This window comes from Pteropus vampyrus, unplaced genomic scaffold (genome assembly GCF_000151845.1).
Source record: "Pteropus vampyrus isolate Shadow unplaced genomic scaffold, Pvam_2.0 Scaffold80, whole genome shotgun sequence".
Lineage (NCBI taxonomy): Eukaryota > Metazoa > Chordata > Mammalia > Chiroptera > Pteropodidae > Pteropus > Pteropus vampyrus.
Window position 1 is genome coordinate 5666596 of NW_011888861.1, and position 11208 is coordinate 5677803.

General features: G+C 43.6%; 1 long non-coding RNA gene across 2 annotated transcripts in view; it reads left to right on the forward strand.

Annotated features, from left to right (window-relative positions):
- Positions 1 to 1232: 1232 nt before the first annotated feature.
- The window catches only part of LOC111741589, a 12419-nt gene continuing 2443 nt past the window's right edge, over positions 1233 to 11208 (forward strand). Inside the window, exons 1-3 of one of the 2 annotated variants that reach the window (XR_002781032.1) lie at positions 1233 to 1319; positions 8134 to 8529; positions 9770 to 9900. This is a non-coding gene — a long non-coding RNA (uncharacterized LOC111741589). The remainder of the gene's footprint in view (positions 1320 to 8133; positions 8530 to 9769; positions 9901 to 11208) is intronic. The other variant, XR_002781033.1, reaches the window with a different exon arrangement.

Here is an 11208-nt window from a genome sequence, read left to right on the forward strand (position 1 = left end):
GAGGGTTGAAATTTCAGCCCCACCCTCTGACCTCTGGGGAGGGAAAGGAACTGGAGATTGAGTTCAGTCACATAGTCAATGATTTAATCAATCATACCTATATGATGAAACCTTGATTTAAAACAAACAAACAAACAAAAAAACCAGAAACAGAAACAGGGAGGCTCAGAGAGCTTCTTGCTTGGTGAACACATCAACGTGCTGGGAGGGTATATGCTCCGATTCCAGGAAAGGGTATGGAAGCTGAGTCATTCCCCCACTTCCCAAGACCCTGCCCTATGTGCCTTTCCATTCGATGTTCATTCGTATCCTTTACAATAAAATGGTAATTGTAAGGATAGCACTTTTCTAAATTCTGTGAGTCATTCTGGTGAATTCTTAAACAAGAGGGGGTCGTGGGAACTTCTGAATTTGTAGCCATGTCCGACAAAAGTGTGGGTAACCTGGGACCCTGCTTGTGGCTGGTGTGTGAAGTAAAGGCAGTCTTGTTGGGAACCTTGCTCTTGAACATGCAGGATTTGATGCAAACTCAGGATAGTTAGTGTCAGAATTGAATTAAATCGTGGACACCCAGTTGGTGCTGGAGAACTGGTGTTGGATTGCAACAAGTCACCTTGTGGCCGAAAAAAGATCTCAGGATGCAGAGGGCTTGGGTTTAATTGAGCTCCCCAGAGGTCAACATTCCATCATACTGGTACCGTCCAGGAGATGTCTTGTACAGATTTAGTTTTCTCATTAGTTAATGTTGGCAAAAGAATAATACCTACATTCAGGGTTAATGTGAAGTTTAAATACATAGGGAAAGCATTTTCTGAACTGAGGAACACAAAGCAAATATTAGCTACTATTATGGCCCAGACTCTAATGCACAATCAAAAATCTTATTTATAACCCAACAAGAGCTTTGCAGCCAGATTTTTACCTTTTTTCAAGTCAAGTGAGAGAAATAATGAATGCAGAGTCCCAAAGCTAAAGATATATATTTGGTTCTATGTTCCTTTTGTGTGCATGACTGAGATTTTTTCAACCAAATTTTTTCCATTCAGTTCCAGGCAGAAACTCGACAATTTCTTCTCATGAATCATCTTTCTAGGGCACTATTCCACACCCAGCAGAAAAATTATGTGAGGCCATGGTCTTTGCTGGCCTGCACTCAGAAAATGTCATGCAAAACTGAACTCCATGTGGTCTTTGAGTCATTCCTCAGATCCTGAATTCTGTCAGCCCTGGAATCAGAGTTAGTTTGGTGGGAGTGCCAGCTGGATGCTGTGGAGATAGTTGCTCTCAAGACTCAGCAGAAAGAGAAGTGATGGAGTGATGTGAGTAAATAAGGGGCTTCTGCTTGCAGCATTTACTGCACCTACTCATGAAAATGAGATTCTATCTCCAAAGCAAAGGTAAAATGAGCCCGTGTATTTTTTTTAACAATTCAAGACTCTTGTTAGAAGAATGCTACCTTCCCAGGCCAACTATGCCCAGTTCAAAGATGGTAAAGGACAGGTAAGATTTTATAAGACAGCGAGAATATATGTGTACAGACAGTGTACCCAGGACCACGGGGATTAGGCAAGATGAGAAAGACATCCAAAAACTGAATTCGAACTTATATTGAGTACTTCCTTTTCATCAGCACTAGGGGATGCATGAAATACGATGGTCTGGCTTCAAATTCTCTGTGTATATACATATACATGTTTTAGAAGAGATAATATACAATGAGTACATTGGTACTTTACATTATCATCAAAGTCTTGCAAAGGACACCCAAAAACATTTCTTCTGTTCATGGGTCCTGAGACCTCAGGCACTGGACTTAATTTGCCAAAAAACTCACCAAGATGAATTGGTATGCAGAGAAAACCACTCATCTCTTGTTAAATGACCTGGCCTTATCATGAAACTGTAAAAGGAAAGCTTCCAGATTATTTGTCTCCATTACAAAACTTATAAAAATGAGATTTAAAAAAAAGTTAAATTATTCTGGCCCATAAGTTTCAGACGTGGTTGTATATTTCCCTAAAGGGTCAAAAATAGAACATGTATTAAATGGCGAGTTATTCAAAAACCAGCACAGGCCCCAGTTGTCTTTCAAAAACTCTGATTTACTACATATTTCTCCCTTGAGAAAGGCCTTTTTAAGAATGTTCATTTCCATTTCGAGAGACTCGGGGCTTTGATCTGTTGGGAGCATTCCTTTGCTTTCCCTGACTGGGGCATGTCTACTGCTCCATGAAAAACTGGAGCCTTGCTCTCAGGGCCTGTATTTTTCCATGGCCTTCCCTGGCATCGCACAGCATCTCCTCCATCTGCGGTCACCCTCGTTAAGTGTGGGGTCAGAACTGTTGAGTCTTTATACCAGGGGCCACAGGGCCACGTATGTTTGTCACATCTCAGTAAAGACCCTGCTTTCTAGATGTCAGGCCAAGGTGAGATGGGCTTTGGTGTCTTATGCCCAATGGAAGCTGCCAGGCCTTCCTTTAAATTATTCAGAATTTCATAACACATTTAATCTTTTACTCCAATAAAGCCAATTCCCAGCCTTTGTAGTATTAAAATGTAGTTTGCTTTTGAAAGATTCCTGTCTTTAGTTAATTAGCTAGTGATTTATTTATTTTACTTTGTGCGGGTGATACCAATTGGTACCGGAGCCTGCTGGCCATGAATTTTACTATTCTAGACAGGTTGGAAGATAAAAAGTGACGTGGGTCACTTATACTATCAAACTTGTTGCCCTGCTTTGTTTTTAAATGACATCACTCTTCTCCTTGCCAGACCACCTCTGGCCCTCACTGCACCTTAGTACAAGTTAGAGAAAGCTTCTCCTTAAAAGGTGATTCAGGTCCATGCCTGGGTGCCTGTCTGGGTGATCCACCCAACACTGGGATGGAGCTCCTACTCACAACTGTAAACACAGTGGTGCCTGCCCTTCCATTTCAATTCCCCTGCCCACATCTGCCCCAAACACATACGCATGCACGTACGTGCGTGCACACACACACATTGACATCACGAGTAGCACCGGGATGCTCTTTCCATTGCTAAACAATTTATTATTTCTCAACTCTTCCCTTCTCTCTTTCCTCTTCTCCTCCTTTCTCTCTCCAGTCTCGTTCTTTGTAATAATACAGTGAAAGTTCATATAAGCTTTAAATTTGGTCAACCTGAAGATTCACCTCTAATTGTTCAGGTCTGAGCCACACTCAGAGGTAATCGTCACTCAGCATTTTATCACCCGGGCTGTTTCCTTCAAGTCCATTCCATATGCTAAGTGACTGTTAGTAGAAATAGGATTCCAGGGGTGTGGAGACAGAATGAGCAATTGATAGAGTTGGGCCCGCCTGCCATGGGCTCCCGCTGCCATCCTTCACAGGTAAATGACACATGCAGGCCGAAAAAACCACTCTCCCATTTTCTTGTAGCACATTTTTGTTTGTTTGTTTGTCAGATTACATGTTCAATCAATTGTGACAAGCCACTGCACTATGCGTGGCATTGCATAATCCAGTGTAAACCCTGGGATCTCTGGGCAGAAGGGAAACCAATGCGAACTGTTCTCTAAAGGCCGTTACCTACTGCAGAGGGGAAAAGTGGCACAAGCAGGGGTTCTTTCCAACTGCCTTTCTGTGCAGGGAGGAAGAGAAATTGTGTTCCCTAGGAGAAAGTGGTTTATTTTATTTTATTATTTTATTTTTGTAGCTGCAGGCAGTCTGTGGATAAGTGGGTATTACGATTCCGGTGCATCTCTAATTAATAAGATCAATTGCCACTGTATTTTCTTTTACAAACTCATTTAGATATGTCAGGGCTGCAATTATTTTGAGAATGATCTGGCTTTACGCTTATTCATCTTTCGTCTTCCTCAAGGAGAAAATAAAACTGTCAGCTTAAATGCCCTTTGAAGTCTGTTTTAGATCCTTGATTGAAAATTAAAAACAAAATCTCTACCCTAGTGCCATTTACAGGGTCAAAGTTCCTGTCCTCACGTTGGCTTGTGTGTTTGTGTGTGTTAATTTCTAGTTAAGGGGTCACATGTTGGCTTCTAATAATGTGTTGCACACTTTTGCTTTAATCTCCTTAGATCTGTAAGAATTCTGAAGTCTTTTATTTTAAAACTGAGAAGCACTGGGCAGTCATTTTGCTTATGTGTTGTTCTGTAATTCTGAGAAGGAACTCTCTCCAAATGCACATTATGACTATTGCTATGGACCTGGAAGATAGTTTAGGAAGTTTCACTCCCTACTTTCGTGCCTCCTGCTATAACTACCACCAACTGAATGTACAGTAACCTATCCTCACTCCTAAGGATCTCGCCAAGTCTGTGCTCCCAGCTCCAGCAGCTTCACAGCAGAAAAGGCCAAGAACCCGTCTGGTTGTTCATTCCCTCTGTGAGAAACTCCCACAAAGGCAGACAGATAAATTCAGCCATCCCTGCAGCACCAGAGGAATGCTCTAGACTCTCCATCTGGGGAAGATGAGCCCAAACTGCTGCAAAGGAGATTTAAACCTTTTCTTGGAGAAGACCGAGGGTGGCATGAAGCTAACAAATCAGAGAAACTGTACTGAGCCAAAGCGGCTGCCTCTTCCAGGCCAGACTCTGCCCGATCCTCCCACCCCTGCCTTCTGTCTGATTTGTCTTTAAGGTTTTAGCATTATCCTTCTGTTGACAAATGAACACTTTTCTGGAAAATGAGGTATTTCCAGAAGCTGGCAGACACTGACTGGAGCGCCGTGAGTGCTCAGCGGTGCTCTGGCTCCCTCGATTCATCATTTGAACGGGAGAGGCCTGGAGGTTTTGAACTGGCATTATATTCAAGGTGACGATAAATGTAGTCTGGCCGGGGTGGTAATAAGGGAATTTCCAGCCAGGTCCTGTCTAGACCACAGTTTGTTATGGAGTGAAAGCCACAAAGGGGGCCTATAGTACCCTGCTCCTCAGAGAAATTGTCCTCAGGGAGCTCTAGGCACATTTCAAGTCCCGAACCTTCATCCGCCCCTAACTGGGGCTGCTGTAAATAACATTAGCCTGCCTTTCAGCAAGCTCTGGGAAGCTTATGAACTGAACACGATTTTTGTTGTCTGTAGTTGTGCATTAAGCTCAGTACTGTCAAGTCTAATTATTCTCATTAAGGCCTGAAAGTTTTAGAGATTAATTAAGCAGAGAGCAAAAGCTTAGGCAGAACAGCAATATTTTCCCCCTCAAGGATTAGCCCGTCATTCTGGTGGGGTTTTCCGTGAGCGTTGCCCATTACTTCATAAGATAGTAAAGTGTGGAGCTCATATAATATAAATTAAAAATAGCCTGCATTTCACATGTGCTATTCAGCCATGAAAATAAGTCCTGGCCCTTGTGCCCATAGCCCAGGAGGCTCACTAATGAGAACCAGGCAGTGGGGCTAATGAGAATTTCAATACGTGCTGTCTCTCCTTTCCATATCCTTTCAATTTACTTTCCGCGGGATCCGATGTGTGTAGGAGGAGTCTGATCGGCTGCTACTACTCTTCTCTTTACTTGGTGGAGATCTTAGAGATTACCTAATTCTAGCCCCTCCTGCTACAGATGTGGAAACTGGGATTCAGACACTTGCTTAAAGGGCCATAGCTACTGACAAAGCTCCTTTAAGAGAAGGCGTCAGGAAACTGCTAGAAGCATTGACAATCATCAGGTTCATTTGAATGGTGAAGGTCCTTAGCACTTAGGGTTTGATGTGACTCAAAACTCAGCAGAAATGAGATAGTCCCACAATAAAGAGAGGATGATGGTAAGGACCTAATTTGCATGCAAACCCCAGGGAACTCTGAGACACCAGGGAGTACCAGCAAGAGTCCTGCTTGCTGAAGGATTTCAAGGCTTCCTGAAGAAATAGAGGAAGGTGTACTGTTAGTTAGGCCCTGGTACCACCAGATGTAAAAAGGAGAGACAAACGTGGTTAATCACCCTTGCCTTATTCCATTAACTCAAGTTTGCGGCAAGACAGATTTCCAGGAGACTATTTCTGTCATTCATCTCTCACACTTCACATAAATGCCCCACTGCCATTTGATGACTTGAAATGCAGCATTGCTGCCTCCCACACTCCCAAATCCATTCATTCTCTTATCTCTTTAGATCAGCCCCATGATGCATGGCTAGAACTGGACTGGACCAGTACCAGAACTCTAGGACTTGTCTGTGATGAGTTGTGGCTCCCACCCAGTGAAGACAGTAGCACTTCTTCTACCCCAGACCCTGCTATATCCTGCTGGCTCCCCCACCACCCCAGCATTCCTCTACCAGACACAGCCAAAGGACCACCCGTGTCCTGAAGGTGGCTGGAGAGAGCATTTTCTGTAGATAGCAGTTAGAATATTGCTTGAAGGAACGAGCTTGGCTGCCATACTGGGTTAATTATCTCAAAGTACCCTTCTTTCTTGTCACTGGGGAACTTGTTTTGGCTCCTCAAAGAAGGCAACAGGAAAAGTATAGAAGCTTGTGAGGCTAAATTCACTCGACAGAACCATACCCCAAAAGAACTTTGGTCAGTGAGGCCGGGTGTGACAACAAAATGGGAACAGAGACTGTCCAACAGTGCTGGCCAAGAAGGCCAGTGGAGCAGCAGCCATCACTACTATCGTCGGCTGAATGCCACTTCCTGAATGTGACGTATCCCTCTACCCCTTTGCTCATCGCGAGCCATCATTCCCTCCACAATTCTCCAGGGCACTTTGCTTGTAGTTCTTTTTGTTTTCTAAGTGCTATATATACTTATATGTCTATCTTTGTATAAACTGAGTCCCATAAGGTCTCATTGCCTCATTTATCTTTGCAACCTCAGGCCCATGCTGTTAGTGTATTCCCACGAAATTCTTATGTTGAAGCCCTCACCCTCAGTGTGATGGTATTTGGAGATGGGCCTTTGGAAGGTAATTAGAGTTAGATGAGGTCATAAGGGTGGAGCCCTCATGATGGGATTGGTACCCTTCAAAAAAGAGGATGCACAGATCTCTCCTTCTTTCTCTGCTTGCACTCACCAAGGAAAGGCCATGTGAGGTCATAACCAGCAAGAGGATTCTCACCAGGAACTGAATCAGCTGACATCTTGATCTAGGACTCCCCAGTCTTCTTCAGACTGTGAGAAATAAATGTTTGTTATTTAAACCATCCAGTCAGTGGTAATTTATTACAGCAGCCCAAACTGACTAAGGTGCAGTGATTGTTACATAATAAGTGCCAAGCAAATGACAGGCTGGCTGAGATCTCTCTCACCTGCAAATAAACGAGGGCCCAGCAATTAGTCCCTAAATACATTTTCTGCATCTATGTAGAAAATATAATATGCTGAGCAGTGTGAAATCATAACTTCTTTGCAGAACCAAAGGTCCAAGTAACTTAACATGTTATTAGTTTCTTTTTTCAAATGAATATGTGTCATTATGCACGCAAATCTGATTATTTTTCTAGTGTTGCATTGAATACCCTGAGAGAAGAAATCAATTATAGAAATTCATGTTACTCATAATTTGAGGTCTTTGTATCTCAAGGTTTAGGTTCTAAATCAAAACTGTTTAGCATGAAGAATGGGGAATGGGAAGGATATGCTCTTTAAATTTTGAAGAAACTTAAGGGTAGGAGATATAGTAACTTGTATGTGTTGCTAGGTTATTTCTGTGTCTTTTAAATAATGTGAGCATAACAGGTGAAAAAGAAATATTTATGGATAATAGAATTAACTGTCAAGTCTTTTTTTATTTCTAAATCTATTAACAGAGGCCGTTGACTTAGCACCTTAGCCCCAGCTCTTCCAAAGGCAAAGCTATGTGTACTGAGGCAGGTATGAGGAAAAGACAAAATATAAAGGATATAATGAATACTGGGTGAGGAATAAGTAATATCATTTTCCTTGTGCTTGTTAATCACAATAACTCCTTAGATGCTAGAAGCTTATGTCTTCCTGTCTTTTTTCTTTCTTTCTTTCTTTAATTAGTTCTGTTCAGTGAACACTATGTGTAATATATGCTCAGGCATACTTAGCCAATGAAATTGTGGGATTGCCCAATTTAGCAAAAACGGTGATTTGTGGGCACTTTACACTTCTAACGTTGTTTAGAGAATCATGTGCACTTTACCAATAGGTATGTTTTTCTTTCTCTTTTCAGCTGCATTTTCTCCTATCCATTCTTGACCACCTGCTTTTAAGGCTACCGTTGCTAAAGAGTTGGGATGTGACCAAGGGCTCTGCAACTTGAAGATCAGAAGGATCAGGAAGCTGGGAGCAGCAGTCAGTGGGAATCCGGGCAGCTACAAGACAGGAACACTTTACCCTCCTTGGTAAAGCAACATCTGGGACCTGTGCTGATGCCCGCCCATGCTTCGCTACTCCATGCCCTCCCCCACCTCCTGCCTCCCCAAAGTCAACGTTGAACCAGTGGCTGCATAAATGAGCGAATCAGGAGAGGGTGTTTCACTAACATTCTCAGTGGGTGGCTACTGCTTAGCTCCACTCATTATCGTCATAAGGATAAGGACATGTCCAATCATCACATATTTATCAGGTGATACCAATTCCCTGGATTTTATGTCAAGTGACAAATTTCTTAAGAATTGGTAGCAAATATAAGGTTTCGAAAGTGAAAGAAAATGTCTCTGTGGGCCTTTAGGCTGCAACTCTGGTTCGAGGGAAACCCAGAGGGTGTTCTTTTCCCAACAACCACCCTGGGGCCTTCCACAGACTCATTCAGCTCTCATTTTCAGACATCAACTACATGCCACGCACTGTTCTGTGTGAGCATATGGTAGGTAGAACTCAATCGAACTCCTGCCCTTGATAGGCCACATTCACTGAGGAGAGAGATAGTACGTAAAATGAGTAGAAAAAACATGTAGTATTTGAGAAGTGCTATAGAGGAAAAGAAAACAACGTAAGAACCATAGGGAGTATGAGTTGGGGTCCATTTTTGAAGAGGGAAATTGGGTAAAGCTTCAGTAAGGAGGCAACATGTCAGCAAGGACCTGAGGAAGTGAGAGAGTGAGCCATGTAGATACCTGGGGATGAACATTCTAGAGAGAGAGGAAACAACAAATGCATAGTCCCTGAAGTATGTAGCAAAGGGACCAGGCCAGCAGGAGAGGTGGGAGTGAGTGTGGTGAAAGTAGCAGGAGAGGAGGCAAAATGGGGTGAGGGCAGCTCACCCAGTAGCCTCTATGAGACACGAAGCCATGGGAGGGCTTTGAGCAGAGGAGGGACTTAATCTCGTATGTTCTCCCAAGTTGCCCCAGTCCCTAAGCTCAGAGGGGACTGAAGGGAAACAAATTGAGCAGGGAGGCTATGACAATGGCCCATGTGGGAGATGATGGTGGCTTAGACTAGAAGGACTGCACAGAGGTGGAGAGAAATAGTCGGATCAGTTGAAGGAGAATATTTGATAGGCCTTGCCCATGAAATTCCAAGCGCAGAATGCCTCATCTCCTGGATTTTTTCAGACACTTAATAAAAATAAAATGTAGCATCATTTTTTTAATGATTTTAAGTTGGAGAAAGATCTAGTCCACTTAGCTGCTTTGAAAACTCCTAACTGTCTTTATAGTCTGGCTCCCTCGTTATTCATGGAGAAGAGGGTGAGTTAAGCATATGTATTACAAGATACATAAAGAGGAAGGGACAGATCTGAAAATAAGCACTGGCTCATGTATCTAGAACCTAAGACAAATCAAAATAAACTACATCCCCATCCCCCCACTAGTTTATTTTTAAATATATTTATGTTTTGCTGTTGTTGTCATTGTCGTTTTTAGCAAATTACCATTTTAGAGATGGCAACCAGTCTGAAGGAGGATGAGTTGGCGGAGAAGGGAAATAGAAAGAGCAGGGGGAAGAGAGGAGGACTGGTGATAGGACACACTCCTGACTCCAGCAGCGACTGCAGGTATGGACAATGGGAATTGCATATTTGGGCCATTCAGAACCTCAGAACGTCTCTAATCAGTTACAGACTTAATGTTTGACATACGTGCTACGTGCCACAGCCTTTCCTGTTCATTAAAATTTATCCCATAACTGTGAGGGGACATATCCAATATTTCAGATATTCTTGGGAGTGCTTAGGAAGAGTGAGGGCATGTACTAGTGTGCATGTACAGACTGTGGGGCTGAAACAACAGATGCTATTTCTCATAGTACCACAGGCTCTGAGTCCATGATCGAGGTGCTGGCAAATTCGACTTTTGGTGAGAGCTCTCTCCTTGGCTTGTAGAAAGCTACCTTCTCATCGTGTCTTCACATTTTGTACACAGAGGGAGAGAGATCTCTGGTGGCTCTTCCTCTTCTTCTAAGGACACCAGTCCTATTGGATTAGGACCCCATCCTATTCAAACACAGTCACTTTGGAGGTTAGGGCTTCAACATGTGAATTCTGGGGGACGCAATTCAATCTATAACAGGGAGGAAAGGCAATAGTCCAGCTTCCCCTCTTCAGACCAGAGTGACTGGGCACATTATCTGGGCAGATGGCACCTCCTCCCAACCCTTAGCAGAGGCTCAGGTGCCTCATTAAAAAGGTGAGTGCTCGTCTTCTCTCAACTCAAAGGATTCCTTCATGCTCCACCTTTTACTCACATCCTCTCTGGGATCCTATTCTGACCTAGCTTGGTCAGTGGCACCATGTTTGGGTCCTCTTACTTTTACGAGAGGCCCTTGGCACTCTGCCCAGGTCCCCTTAGCATTCCCCTCTACATCCAGAAAATGCAAACCCTGTGACTCTGCTTTTTTATGGCTACGGGAACCCTTCATACCATGTGAAGGGAAAGCGAGAGGGCCTGGAGGTCAATGCACCAGAAAGCGCCCATCAATCATTGATGAGCAGGGAGTTGTTAGATATGCCCAGCATCCTCACCCCTCAGCTGGAGTCATTCTGAGGCATGTTCTAAAGAGTTTCCTAGTGAGATCAAACTCCAGGTGCCTTAAAAAATCCCTCCCCTTCTATCTCTCTTCCCTCTCCTCTAGCCATGCTTCCTGAAATCACCTCCTAAATAATTTGCACCTGAATTCTTGCCGCAGCATCTGCACCCAGAGACACCAGCACCAAGACATCTCTGTGACTGATGACACAGCACTGGGACCTGTACGGCCTCTGACTTGCGCTTCCCCAAGAGAAACTTCCCCTTGCCAGGTCCCCTGACTCTACACTGACTCCCATATGGAGGCCCTTCCAATCTACTCCAGGCTCCTAAGGCAG